Here is an 11,509-nt window from a genome sequence, read left to right as displayed (position 1 = left end):
CCCCCAACACAAAGAAGTCTCAGCTTCAGGAAGGGGTCTAAAATTAAACATCAGGAAGGATGCCCCAAATACATGGTATGCAAGAGAGGTTCTAAAAGCTTCCTCCCTGGATAATTTCCAGACTAGGACAGACTTCCCCACCTGTCTGGTCAAGAGACCATATGACTGAATGCCAGGGATGGGGAGGTTGAATTCTTAGGGAAGTAGGCTATGAGTTGCTCATTCTGTTATAATAGTCACTGAAACTCAGAGGGTTTGGTGCCACCAGGCATCTCCCAAATTGGGGGTCAGGAACAAGAAACGAAGAGGACAGCCCTGCTGTCATAAAGTCAGAAGAGGCCCTTTTTTGACCATTTCGTCCAGGGCCTCAGGATTTCAGCGTTTGCTATAGGCAACACTCACCAGCAGGTGTAAGAAATGGCATAGCCAGAATGTACCGACTGGGCACCAAGCAACACTGCCGTCACTCACCAAGCCTGCTTCTTTTTCAAGCTCCCCCCTTCAGTTCCCCTTTCTGTAATGAAGCTTTTCTGTCTCTCATCACTGCGGGCCTTAGTACCACAGAGGCCTCACAGCAGCCATCATGGTCCCATTTTATAATAAAGAGGCAAAGGCCCGGAGAAGTTATGTGACTGGTTTAAAATCTTGCACCATCAAGAGGTAAGAGCAAGGTCTCGAACCCAGATCGTAGACTTTGGGGGTCTTTCCAGGCCACTGTAGCTAATTGGTCAAAGCTTCTCCCCAGTGAGCCTCCCCTCCCCAGTTCCCTCTCACCAGCTCTGTCTAGAGTGTGGAACTGGCCAACATGGTCAGGGGTCCTCAGTGTCATCAGTGCTTTGAGTATAAGCAGGGAACCAGTAATTAAAATCAGGTAGCAGACTTTTACAAAATCAGGCAGTGATCCTTTGGAGAAATGGAATCAGCTCTCCCTCTCTGGTGTTGGGTTTCCTTGGGACTTGCCTTAAGGGCTTAGGCATCTTCAGGAGCACCTGCTCTGAAGCGAGGAGGAAAGAACCATCGTGGGTGGAGTAGAGCAAATGATGGGGCACTTGGGGAATCTGCCCCCAGCCTCAGACAGCCTTATCTGAATGGGGTGCTGGCATAATCGGCACCCAAAGCCTCTGCAAGTTCCCATTTTGGTAGAGTTTTCTTCCGAAGCCCAGCAAAACATAGGCTTGTGTACATGTGTGCGTGTCTAGTTGGTATCTGACTGCTTCTCTTCTTCAGAGAGTCCAGGATTGAGAAGTCAAGACCCCCATGGACTTAGAGCCCAGCACTCAACCCTCGCATAGAGGGGCAACTGGAGTCCAAGCACTGTCTGAGCCAGAGCACATTGTTCCTGATTTCCTCCTCTCCTCCTTTTCCTTCCACTTCCAATTCAGATGGACTCAGCACCTGTTCTGTAAGAAGCACAAGGGAGGTCAGGGAAGACCTGAAAGGGTCTTTAGGAAGACCTCCCTAAAAAGGGAGGTCAGAAGAACCACATATCTTCCATCAGCCTGGGAGCTCCCCAAAGTCAGAGCATGGGGCTCCTCCTCTACTGGGTCCCCCCACTTTACACCTAGAGTGGAGCTCTGTTGCCAGGGTCATTTGTGATGGCTGGGTGCACGGTGACTGGGCTCCCAGAGCTCCCCAGCCCCAGGATAGCTGCCTGGCCAGGACCAGATTTCCCTCAGTCCTTGGGGCCTTCTTCACTTCCTCCCTCTGCAAAGAAACCGAGAAACCCAAGGGGTTCATCACTGGACGGTCTGGGACTAGGGTAGGGCAGTAGCTGAGCAGCGAGTCAGGGAGGCTCCCCTGAGGCATTTGTGAGGACCAGGTGCCTCTGGGTGGGACAAGGAGTCCTCAGGCCATGGAGACCCCTGGCAGGGCTTCCCATAACTGGGTTGATGCCAAAGCTCTGGAATTTAGCGATTAGAGAACATTGCAGTTGGAGGTGACATTCACCCATTACAATTATTCCATACTTACTGTTGAACGTAACTGTGAGCTTGGCAGTAGGGAGCCGGGGAAAACTGAAAAGAATGGAGGAATGGGACAAGGGGGCCTCTTAGCTGGAGGATGGGGGTGGGGCGGGGAGAAATTTAACCCTCTCCATGCCAGGCCGACTGAGGAGATGACCTGGAGGGGAGACGAAGTGGGGTCGAGACCCAACAGCCCACTGCAGATGCAGGAGGTGACTGCAGCCAAATCAAGGAGGCTCACCCCTGCTTTCTACATGATCCTTTAGTATCTTGTTCCCCGAAGTGATTGGGGAAGAAGCTTTTATGCTATTTATAGAAAGGAATTCCTCTCTGATGTCTAACCTTAGCTTTTCCTGCTTTAGCCCAACTTCATATCCCCTGACTCCTCCTTGGAGAGGAGGAGACCCTGACAGGTGGCATGAGGGTGTTCTGGGGAGAGGGCATGGGCTACCGGTGGTAGAGGTCCCCGAGCACCCTCTTTGTCTCTCATCTGCTATGTTTATTTGGAGAAAAGCATGCTTAGTAAACACATACCCCTTTATCCCCATCCTCCTTGGGGCTGCTTGGCTCTCCATTTTCATTGTTAGCCATGGATCCCTTATTGTACCAACTGACATGGATCAAAGTCACAGGCCCAAGGAGGGGGGTCTGAGATTAGATGCCAGAACCTTTGGGTTCCTGTGGTCCGCCCTGTCTGAGGAATGTATAGAGGATGAACAAGAGGCTAGTGGTTAAGTGCTCTGAGATCCTGGGGAAGCAGACCTGGGGGCTGAAATCCAGCCTCACCACTAGGAGCCAAGGAAAATTAGAAGTAAACCCCAGGAAACACAGGGTGGCTGCGGCTGGGATTGGGGTTAGCAGGAAACTTGGAGTTAATTGAGGGGAGGTAAGAGGGCTCCCTCTCCCAGTTTGACTCTCCCATGAGGAGGAAAAGGCATCACTTTAATAAGGCTGCCCTGGTTCCAGATCAATCCTGGCATTGCAGGAGGCAAATGGGGGAAGCACAACGGAGAAATTGGATTAGCTCTTTGATGCTGAGAACTGCACTTGCTGCTGTAGGAGGCAGGGGAGAAGCGAAGGCTGAGCCTGCGATTGTTAGCTCAGCCCCCCAGGGTCAAGGGCTTCCCAGGGAGACCCCGGCCCCCAGCTCCTGCTGGTGGAAGAGTAGCAGAGGTACCCAGGGGTAACAGACAGTAACAGAGCCAGATCATCACCCCTGCAGAGGCTGGGAGGTGTCCTCAGCCTTCCCCGGGGATAAAGACGGTGAGCCCCCAAGGTATGGGAAGGAGAGGTGAGGGGGGAGGTGGAGAGAAGATGCCCAACACCCCCTGGGTCCATGGCCCACAGTTGCTTGTTCTGCAGGGCATAACCGAAACGGCATGTGTGTGGCAGGGAGTCATATAGCCTAGGTTTAGGTCACACCTGCCACGTTCTGCCTGTGTCTGGGCAAGTTCCTTAAACTGTCTGAGTTTCAGGGTTCTCATCTGAAAATGGAGACAGTAACACACAAGGGATATGGCCCATGGGAAGATTGCACGAGATGTCCTAGAACAGCCGTTCTCAAAGTGATCTGTGGACCCCTGGGAGCCCCCAAGAATTGTTCAGGGGGAGCCATAACGTCCAAACTGTTTTCAGAATAACCCTAAGGTAGTTTGCCGTTTTTAACGTGTTGACAGTGATGGTCCTAAAGCAATGAGTTGAACTGCTCGTACCTCAGTGTGGATCAAGGTCGGGCACCAAACCGTTCTAACCAATGGATTCTTCTGCATCGCACAACTGCTAAATAAATAAATAGATAAATAAATGCCAGTTCCACTTAAGACTTCCTTTAATGAAGTAGCAAAGATTATAAATTTTTATTAAATCTTCACTCTTGAGTGCACATCTTTTTAATGTTCTTTGTGAAGAAATGAGAAGGGTGCAGAAAGCCCCTCTCGTTGTAGAGCTTGTGATATTTCACCTCCTTTGTAGATGACAACAGTGAGTCTCAGAAAGGTGAAGTAAATGTCCCCAAGGTCACACTGCTAGTGGGCAGCAGAGTCCACATCCAGACTCTGTCCCCAGTGCCACAGCCCCCTAGGCTGCACAACTGTGGACGGGGGTGGGGGGCGGTCAGGCTGGACTGTGATAGATGCCTGCACAGGCGGCTATTCACAGTCCTCTATGTAGAACTGGTCGTGCTGGTAGCGTCTGGGCACTCGTTCTGTCCACACAGCTCTGGGGATGCAGAGGAAACCTGGATCTCAGTCCCTCCCAGAAGTAAAATCTCACAAATGAGGACTGGCACTGCTTCCCTATCTTGTGTAGGGGACTTAAAGCCCCTATTGGACAGGCCCTCCAAGGACCACCTGGTGGGAAGGAAAATCAGTCCTTAACAGGAACCCCTAAGAGTGAGGAAGTTCTTTGTGTCTAGCCATATTCTTCCTGCTGTTCTGAGTACCCGTTTCCTCTTATAATTCATCCTTCGCTGCCTCCTGCCAGGTGAGTCTGGGGCTCCATGTATACAGTCCGGCAGCCACAGAGAAGCTGCAAGCTGGGAGCAGAGTTACAGGCTCTGTCTTCCTGGACAACTGTCTGTTGTAATTAAGAGTTAGCACCCTGATCTTAGAGGCCAGGAGGTAACTGCTTCTCCCTCAGGAAGAACAGGCAGCCTTCATTGTCTCTTCCGTGGCTTTTGTGGCTTGGGCACTGAGAGAATGTGGTTGGTTCATCCTGGGAGGACAAGTGGAGGGCAGGGCAGGGAGGCTCTGGAGGACAGTGGAATAGCCACCTTCAGACGAGGTCAGGTGTCTGCACATGTACATCTGGCCCAACAGGGAACACTCGTCTCTCAGCTCTTCAGCAGCCACATGGCTGGGTAATTGATTATCCTGGCACATAGCTCCTTTCCCGGCTCAGCCATCCTGCGCTGCCCATCATAGACCAGGAATGGGGAAAGACAGAGACATAGTAAAAGATGGAAGCCTCCCTGATGAGAGGGTCACCTGAGCAGTTTGTCCTTTCCTGGGAGGGGGAGAGCATTGAGACCCTGGATACTGTCCTATGGGGTCATTGAGCTAAAGCAGGATTGGGTCCCTGATTCTCCACTCTCACAGTCCCATGAATGTATTTTTCTCCCCCTGGCTCTTCCTCTCTACCCAGGAGATGTATTGGAAACCGACCCTGGGCTTGGCGGCCAGTGGGCAGGGAGAACTCAACAGTAAATTTGGAAGTTCACAGACACAGGATAGGGCAGCCTCCATAGGGCAGGTTGGCACCCCCAGGACTCTCAGTTTGGGACACAGAGCTCTGGCCTTTAGCAAGCTAGGCGGATTCCCAAAACAGCCCCTCCCAGGGTCCATCCCATCACCCTACTTTCAGAGAGCATTTCTTGCTTGTCTCTTGTCTGGGGATTGTGACACCCCAGAGCACTTGGCTCAGAGGAGGGAAGATTCACAACTTCACATAAACACACAGATGCAAACCTACCACACATACACACAGCTCTTGGCAGGTTGCCTGTGGGCAGTGGGGCCTCCCTCTCACATTCCTTGGAAATTGAGAATGAAATTGGATCTGAGACCAATCTTCAGGTTGGAGAAGACTTCTCCAGCTGACATGTGGTCTCTCTTTCCCACCACATGCCACTTCCCTTCTTGGCTCAGAAGTGCTCTGGGCAGGGTCCTAGGCTGGGGTCTGGCTTGGGGGCATGGCCACTGTGTGGTCTCCTTGCAGATTTTGGACCCATGGTTTCTCCTATAACTATTGCTGCCTTTCCAGGCCCTGTGACAGCTGCCATCTGTGATTAGGAGCTAATGCAGGTGAAGCCTGCTTGGCTGTGACTGTTAGCTTAGACCTTTCTGGAGGCAGCATTGATGGGAGACTGTGGTGCTCAGAAGCAGGAGACTTGGTGGAAGGTGAATGAGACAGTGTTTCTGGGGCCAGGGATTAGGGCACCTGTCACCGCCCTAGTGACAGAAGTGATGTGGGGGGGGGGGTAGGGGCGGGGAGAGAGATAGATAAGAGAGCATATAGACTCATTAAATACTTTCACTAATGACTTTAGGTGAAGGGCTCACCTAAAGCAAAGGGCTGCTTCAAGTGTACGTACCCCATAGTGATAAGACTCTTTTCTATGTCCCAATTCTCTAGAGAAGGAAAAGTTGTGACATTGCCTCCCTCAGTGTTAGAGCCAGGGCAAGAAGCTGGGACCCCTAGCATTGCAGGGGTCACATAGGTCACCCCTCCACAGGTTCCCATTCATTCATTTATTTATTCATTCACTCATTTGTGCAACAACCATTCATGTGCAAGGCTGCAGTGGTGATAAAGACAGGGCAGACACAGTCCCTGCCCTCATGACCTTTATAGTCTGAGGGAAGAAAGACACTGAAGACAAGAAACACACAATTGATTATTGAATTACAATTATGATAATTGATGTGAAGTAAAAAAGAACTCAACGCTCCTTGAGTTTATTACGGGGGCATCTAGCAGGGTGGGAATAGTGGGTATGTGGCCACCATGATTCATGAACTGTGGAGGAGCCATAGGCACTTCTGGGCCTTCTCTTGGGACTTCAGGTCACTCCCTGGCATTGCCAGGGAGCTGGGAGGCAGGCTCTGCGTTGTGAAGGGCAAAAGAGAGTCTAACTCTGCCTCTAATTCCCCTGGTGACCCTGAGTTTGTCATTTTTCTCTCTTTGTATTTGTTCATTCCTCTGTAAAGTGGAGATATTTGACTAGAAATCCCTGCAGTCCCTTCTTAGGGTCCCAGAAAAGCATTAGAGGTTTTCAAAGGCCAAACTATAGTTCTTCCTCTGCAGACTGAGAAAGGAATTCAGGAACAGGGATGAGACAGCTCCTTGGCCACTGATTCCAGCGATCAGCAGAGAGACAGAGAACAAGCCCAGAGCCAGGGGACCATGGTTCTTTGACATCACTAATGGAGGAGTGAGCATGACAGGTGTGTCCCCATAGTGGTTGGAATCAGGGATGGAGATATAAGAGGAGAAGGTCGCTGTCATTTCACCAAGGGTAGGACTAGAGCAAGGGTTGGAAACTGAAGCAAGCAGGGTTTAGTAAGTTTGACATTAGGCAGCACTTTCTTGCTGGTTGCACTGAGATGTGGTAGGCAATCAAGGGGATGAAGAGAGAGTGTCAGAGAGATGTTCCAGAAAAGCAGGGAAAAAGCTTTTCTGAGGGAGTGTTTGTATGGAGGTGGAGGCAGGAGTAGATAGATGACCTTACGAGGTCTCTCTCTCAGACAAGTCCATGGATCTTTTCTTCCGTTGCCACTGATGTCAGCACTGTCTGGATGTCTGTGAGAGGAAGATGTCAGGTCTTCTTGGAAATTAGTTTTTGAGCATAAACTATCCTCAGTTCACATCTCTCAATGACACATGTAGCTAACTGCAATTGTCACACTCAATCAAATCGAGCCCAATTACACCTTTGCTCTCTTGTCCTGCTGTAATATAAATATGGCTTCTGAGAAGTGTATTAGTTGCTGGCAATATGAGGCTGGGTTTGGGGGCTAAGGAAAGCTAGGTGCTTCATGTTTCAGACCCAGAAGCAAGGACTGGAGATGAGCTCCTTGAGGGCATGGGATTGGCCTTCTCAGAGGACCCTGCGGTAGTCCTGTCTCTAAAAACAGGAGATGGATCAGATGCCATCTCCAGGATTCTTTGTGTCCTTGGGCTTTTTTGTTGTTATTACCCATGGTCACAGGCTCTCCATGTGTATGTAGGTAGGGGGAGTATTGCAGTCATCCATGTGTCTGCCTGCAGATTACAAAAGGTCCAATGAAACCCTGCCCCCACTCCCAGTGAGGAAGATGCTTTGCATCTTTAATGATTCATGATGTCAGAAAGGCAATCTAGAACATGGATTTCAGGTAGATACAAAGAGGAATTTCTGAACAGTAAATGTGGTTAGACACTGTGACAGAAGAGCAAACAGATGGTGAGATCTCCAAAGAGAAGACAGTCTCTGTGGTGCCTGTGGCTCAGTTGGTTAAGCATCTGACTCTTGATTTCGGCTCACGTCCTGATCTCGGTTCATGGGGCTGAGCCCCATGTCGGGTTCTATGTTGACAGTGCGCAGCTTGCTTGGGATTCTCTCTCTGCCCCTCCCCCACTCTCTAAATAAATGAATAAATAACCATTAAAAAAAGAAGAAAGTCTGGGACAGGGTAGATATTTATAAAGGATAGATTGACCACCAAGATTCTCTCTATCCCAGGGTTTATGAGTGTGGATATAGACATGCTGGAAAGAGTTGACTGTGTGCACAGTTGTTATAGTTGACTTGTATTCAATGAGTGCATCACAGCATGGGAGGAAAAGAGGAAGAGGAGGAGTAGGGTGGGGAGGAAGAAGAGGAACAGAGTAATGCTGGACATAATAGGGCTTGGGAGAGTGAAAGTCTCTTCTTTATCAGTGTTAGGATGACGTCTCTGAGATGAGGGATGGTGTGTGTGTGTGTGTGTGTGTGTGTGTGTGAGTGTGAACTCAGCATCAGGAGACTTCCCTTATGAGAGTCAAACCTGCAGCAGAGTATACAGATGTCTGCTACCATGTGGGCTGTCCATGGAATTTGCATGTCATTCTTGTGCAGGGGCCATGCTAATCTTCTCTGTATCATTCCCATTTTAGTATATGTGCTGCCAAAGTGAGCACATGGGCTGTCCATTTAAATTCAGGGTGCTGTGCATCCCTTGCTAAAACAGCTTCTTTGTTTGTTTTGTTTTAAGTAGGCTCTGTGTCCAATGCTGGGCTTCAACTCATGACTCCTGAGATCAAGAGTTGCATGCTCTACTGACTGAACCAGCCAGGTGCCCCTAAAACAGCTCCTTGTATGTGATCCATTCACACATGCTGAACATTTGCTTTGCCAACAAGCCACTATCACTCAGCCTCAATACTGAAGAGAGTAAAGATCTAGGGATCTTGTGAAGAACATGGCTTCCAGATTTTTTCAGTATGGACTCCAGTTTGGGGCTCAGGCTAGACTCAACTCCTTTTTAACACAATCCTGACAGTGATTTTTTAATTACACACACACACACACACACACACACACACACACACACACACATCCCTCCCTCCCCCACTTGACTCCAAGAACCACAGAAGGATCACAGTCATAATTCTGGACTTTGGAGGTATGACCTTGAAAAATCCTGATGCCCAGCCTCCAGGCTTATGGCAGAACCTTTCAAAATCACCCCACATCTTCTAAAGTTTCTCCTATTAATCCACATAGTCTCCAAATTTCTCTTGGCCTTCCCTTTGGTGACTTCCTTCTTAGAAAGTTTCCCCATGGAAACTTTGAAGCTGACCAGTATAGTCATGGTTTTGTTTTGTTTTGTTTTGTTTTGTTTTGTTTTGTTTTGTTTTTTTTGTTTTGTTTTGTTTTCTCTCACTTTTAGCTTCTCTGAAAGGACCTGTATCTCAGTGTCTTAAAGTCAGGGGGCCATACCCTGTTCAAGGGTAGGGATAGTACACTGCCCCCTTTCCCACGCTCATATGCCTATTTATGCCTTTAGAATTAGTCTCTGACTCCTTCATGTAAATGGTCTCCTGGATTATATTATCAATTTCCTCCCAAATCCCCCATATCACCTTTACAATGCTAGAGGCATGTCAACAATGCTTCTTGGCTGCTTGAGAGGGGAGTTTCAGCACCACGGACAGAGCACTGCACTTGTGCGCGCTCTCTCTCCAGACTGGACGGTCACAGGCTAAGTCCTGACTTTCCAATTTTGGAGATAGAGGCTGGGATGAGAAGATAATTGGTGTTGTGAAGAATTGTTATCACTTTTTATTGACTGCAAGACCCTGGCCAAGCCACCTCTTCTTCCTGAATCCCACTTTTTACTCTATAAAATGAGAGGAATGAATTCCAAATATGCTATGAGCCTGAATATCTATAATCATCTTTCACAAGAGGTCTTTAAAAGTAGCTTTGACACACATGACCTAGGTTAGGGGAGGTCCAGTTTAGCTTGTAGGTTATAGGAATACATGACCTCGGGTCTTGGAATCCACTGAGTCTCCCAAACTCAGTGACTGGCATCTCCCTCCAGCTTGCTGAAATGTTTAGCACAGGGGCATCTTCCCTGTAATATTTGTTATTCCAGATACCTCATTGCCCACTCCACTCATAGGCAAAATCTTTCCTGGGTTGGTGGGAAGGGAGGGCTTTTGTGGCATGGTGCAGTCTGTTATACGAAACTTAACTGAAGATAGATAGAGTACTGCCATGAAGCTGGAGCTGATTAGGCATCCCTGGAGGGGAGGGGCTATGTAGGAATGAGAGTGAAGAATCTAGTCTTCTCTGCACTGGCAGGTCAGCAGGGTGTTAGAACTGAGCCCCTCCCTCACTTGTGGGAGCTGCAGTGGGAGTTCTTCTTACAACAGGAGGAATGGCTGCATAGATTGGCATGGGGCCCAGTGTGGGGGTAGGGTGGGCAGAGACTGGAGGCTCTTCAGAGCCCTGAGGGCTGGGGGAGTCTGCCTGTGATGGTGGGAGAGAAGATAGAGTGCCAGACCATGGCTGTGTCCTTATGTGCCTGTAGTAGGGATACACCACCTTTTCAGCCTCTTGGTTCATCTGAATGGGGTCAGTCCTTTTCTTGCAGGCCCCAGAAAATCCTGCAGACAAAAGAAGCTCTTCTTTTCTATTCTCCAGTTCCTTCATTTCTCATCTTCCCCACTTAGATATTGACCACTATATACTTGACCACCATATATTTCACTAAACTGATAATCCGAACACTCCTTGTTTCCCTGTCCAGGGCACTTAGCGTCGGGGAGAATGTGTAACGATCATCCTTTGGGTGATGAGAGAAGCAGCTCAGGCTCTACTTACTGGGTGGGATCACTTGAAACTCTCCATAACTTACCTTACACAAAAGGGAAATTCCAGACAATATTCAGGCTACCTCCTATCTCTTCTTTGGGTTCTTCTCCCTTTAGAGATGTCAAGTGCCTACCAGCTGTTCTATGCTACCCAGTCCTCGCCACTCTTCCAGGCCTGCTAATCTCATCTCCCTTTTCCTAGCCCTGAAAACAGTGCGGTATGTCTTATTCTGCAGCCCCAGGCACAGATTCAAACTGCTCCTCTGCTGAACATGGCACTCCTCCCAACAAAAAGGCATCTGCATGTTGAATAGGCAGTGATGTCTACCCAGAAAAGGCTGGATAAATAATGATGGGATTCCAGGATGGTGAAGGCTGTTTGAGGAACGTATTTAAGGCACTGCTTTCCTGTGTCATTTTTAACACCGGGTGGTTCACTGCCTGCCTTACCAGTGGACAAAACCAGTTCTTGGGAGTGGAGTTGGAGTCAGAGATAGAACAAGTATCTTGCTTGGCAGAGAAGACTGGTGTTTGCATGTGTGGGTACAATATTCTTGTTGGGGGAGGGAGAATTGGGGGCTAACACTCCGCTAACACCAAGAGTACCCATTGCTCAGGTCCAAGTCCTGAAAACCATTGCCCAAACAGGGAGATGGTTTGGGGGTGCAAGTCCAGCCTGGAGGAGCAAACTGGGTCCCATAGTC

The 11,509-nt window shown here is 49.1% G+C and overlaps 1 non-coding gene across 1 annotated transcript; it reads right to left on the bottom strand.

The window, feature by feature from the left end:
* Positions 1-8,514: 8,514 nt before the first annotated feature.
* Positions 8,515-8,621, bottom strand: LOC122212546. Its single transcript, XR_006199215.1, has one exon. It is a non-coding gene; the product is annotated as a U6 spliceosomal RNA (small nuclear RNA).
* Between the last annotated feature and the right edge of the window lie 2,888 nt (positions 8,622-11,509).

The sequence above is a fragment of the Panthera leo genome, chromosome F3 (genome assembly GCF_018350215.1).
Source record: "Panthera leo isolate Ple1 chromosome F3, P.leo_Ple1_pat1.1, whole genome shotgun sequence".
In the NCBI taxonomy this organism is placed as follows: domain Eukaryota; kingdom Metazoa; phylum Chordata; class Mammalia; order Carnivora; family Felidae; genus Panthera; species Panthera leo.
Note: the sequence above shows the minus strand (reverse complement) of the source record. Positions and strands in the feature narration are given on the sequence as shown.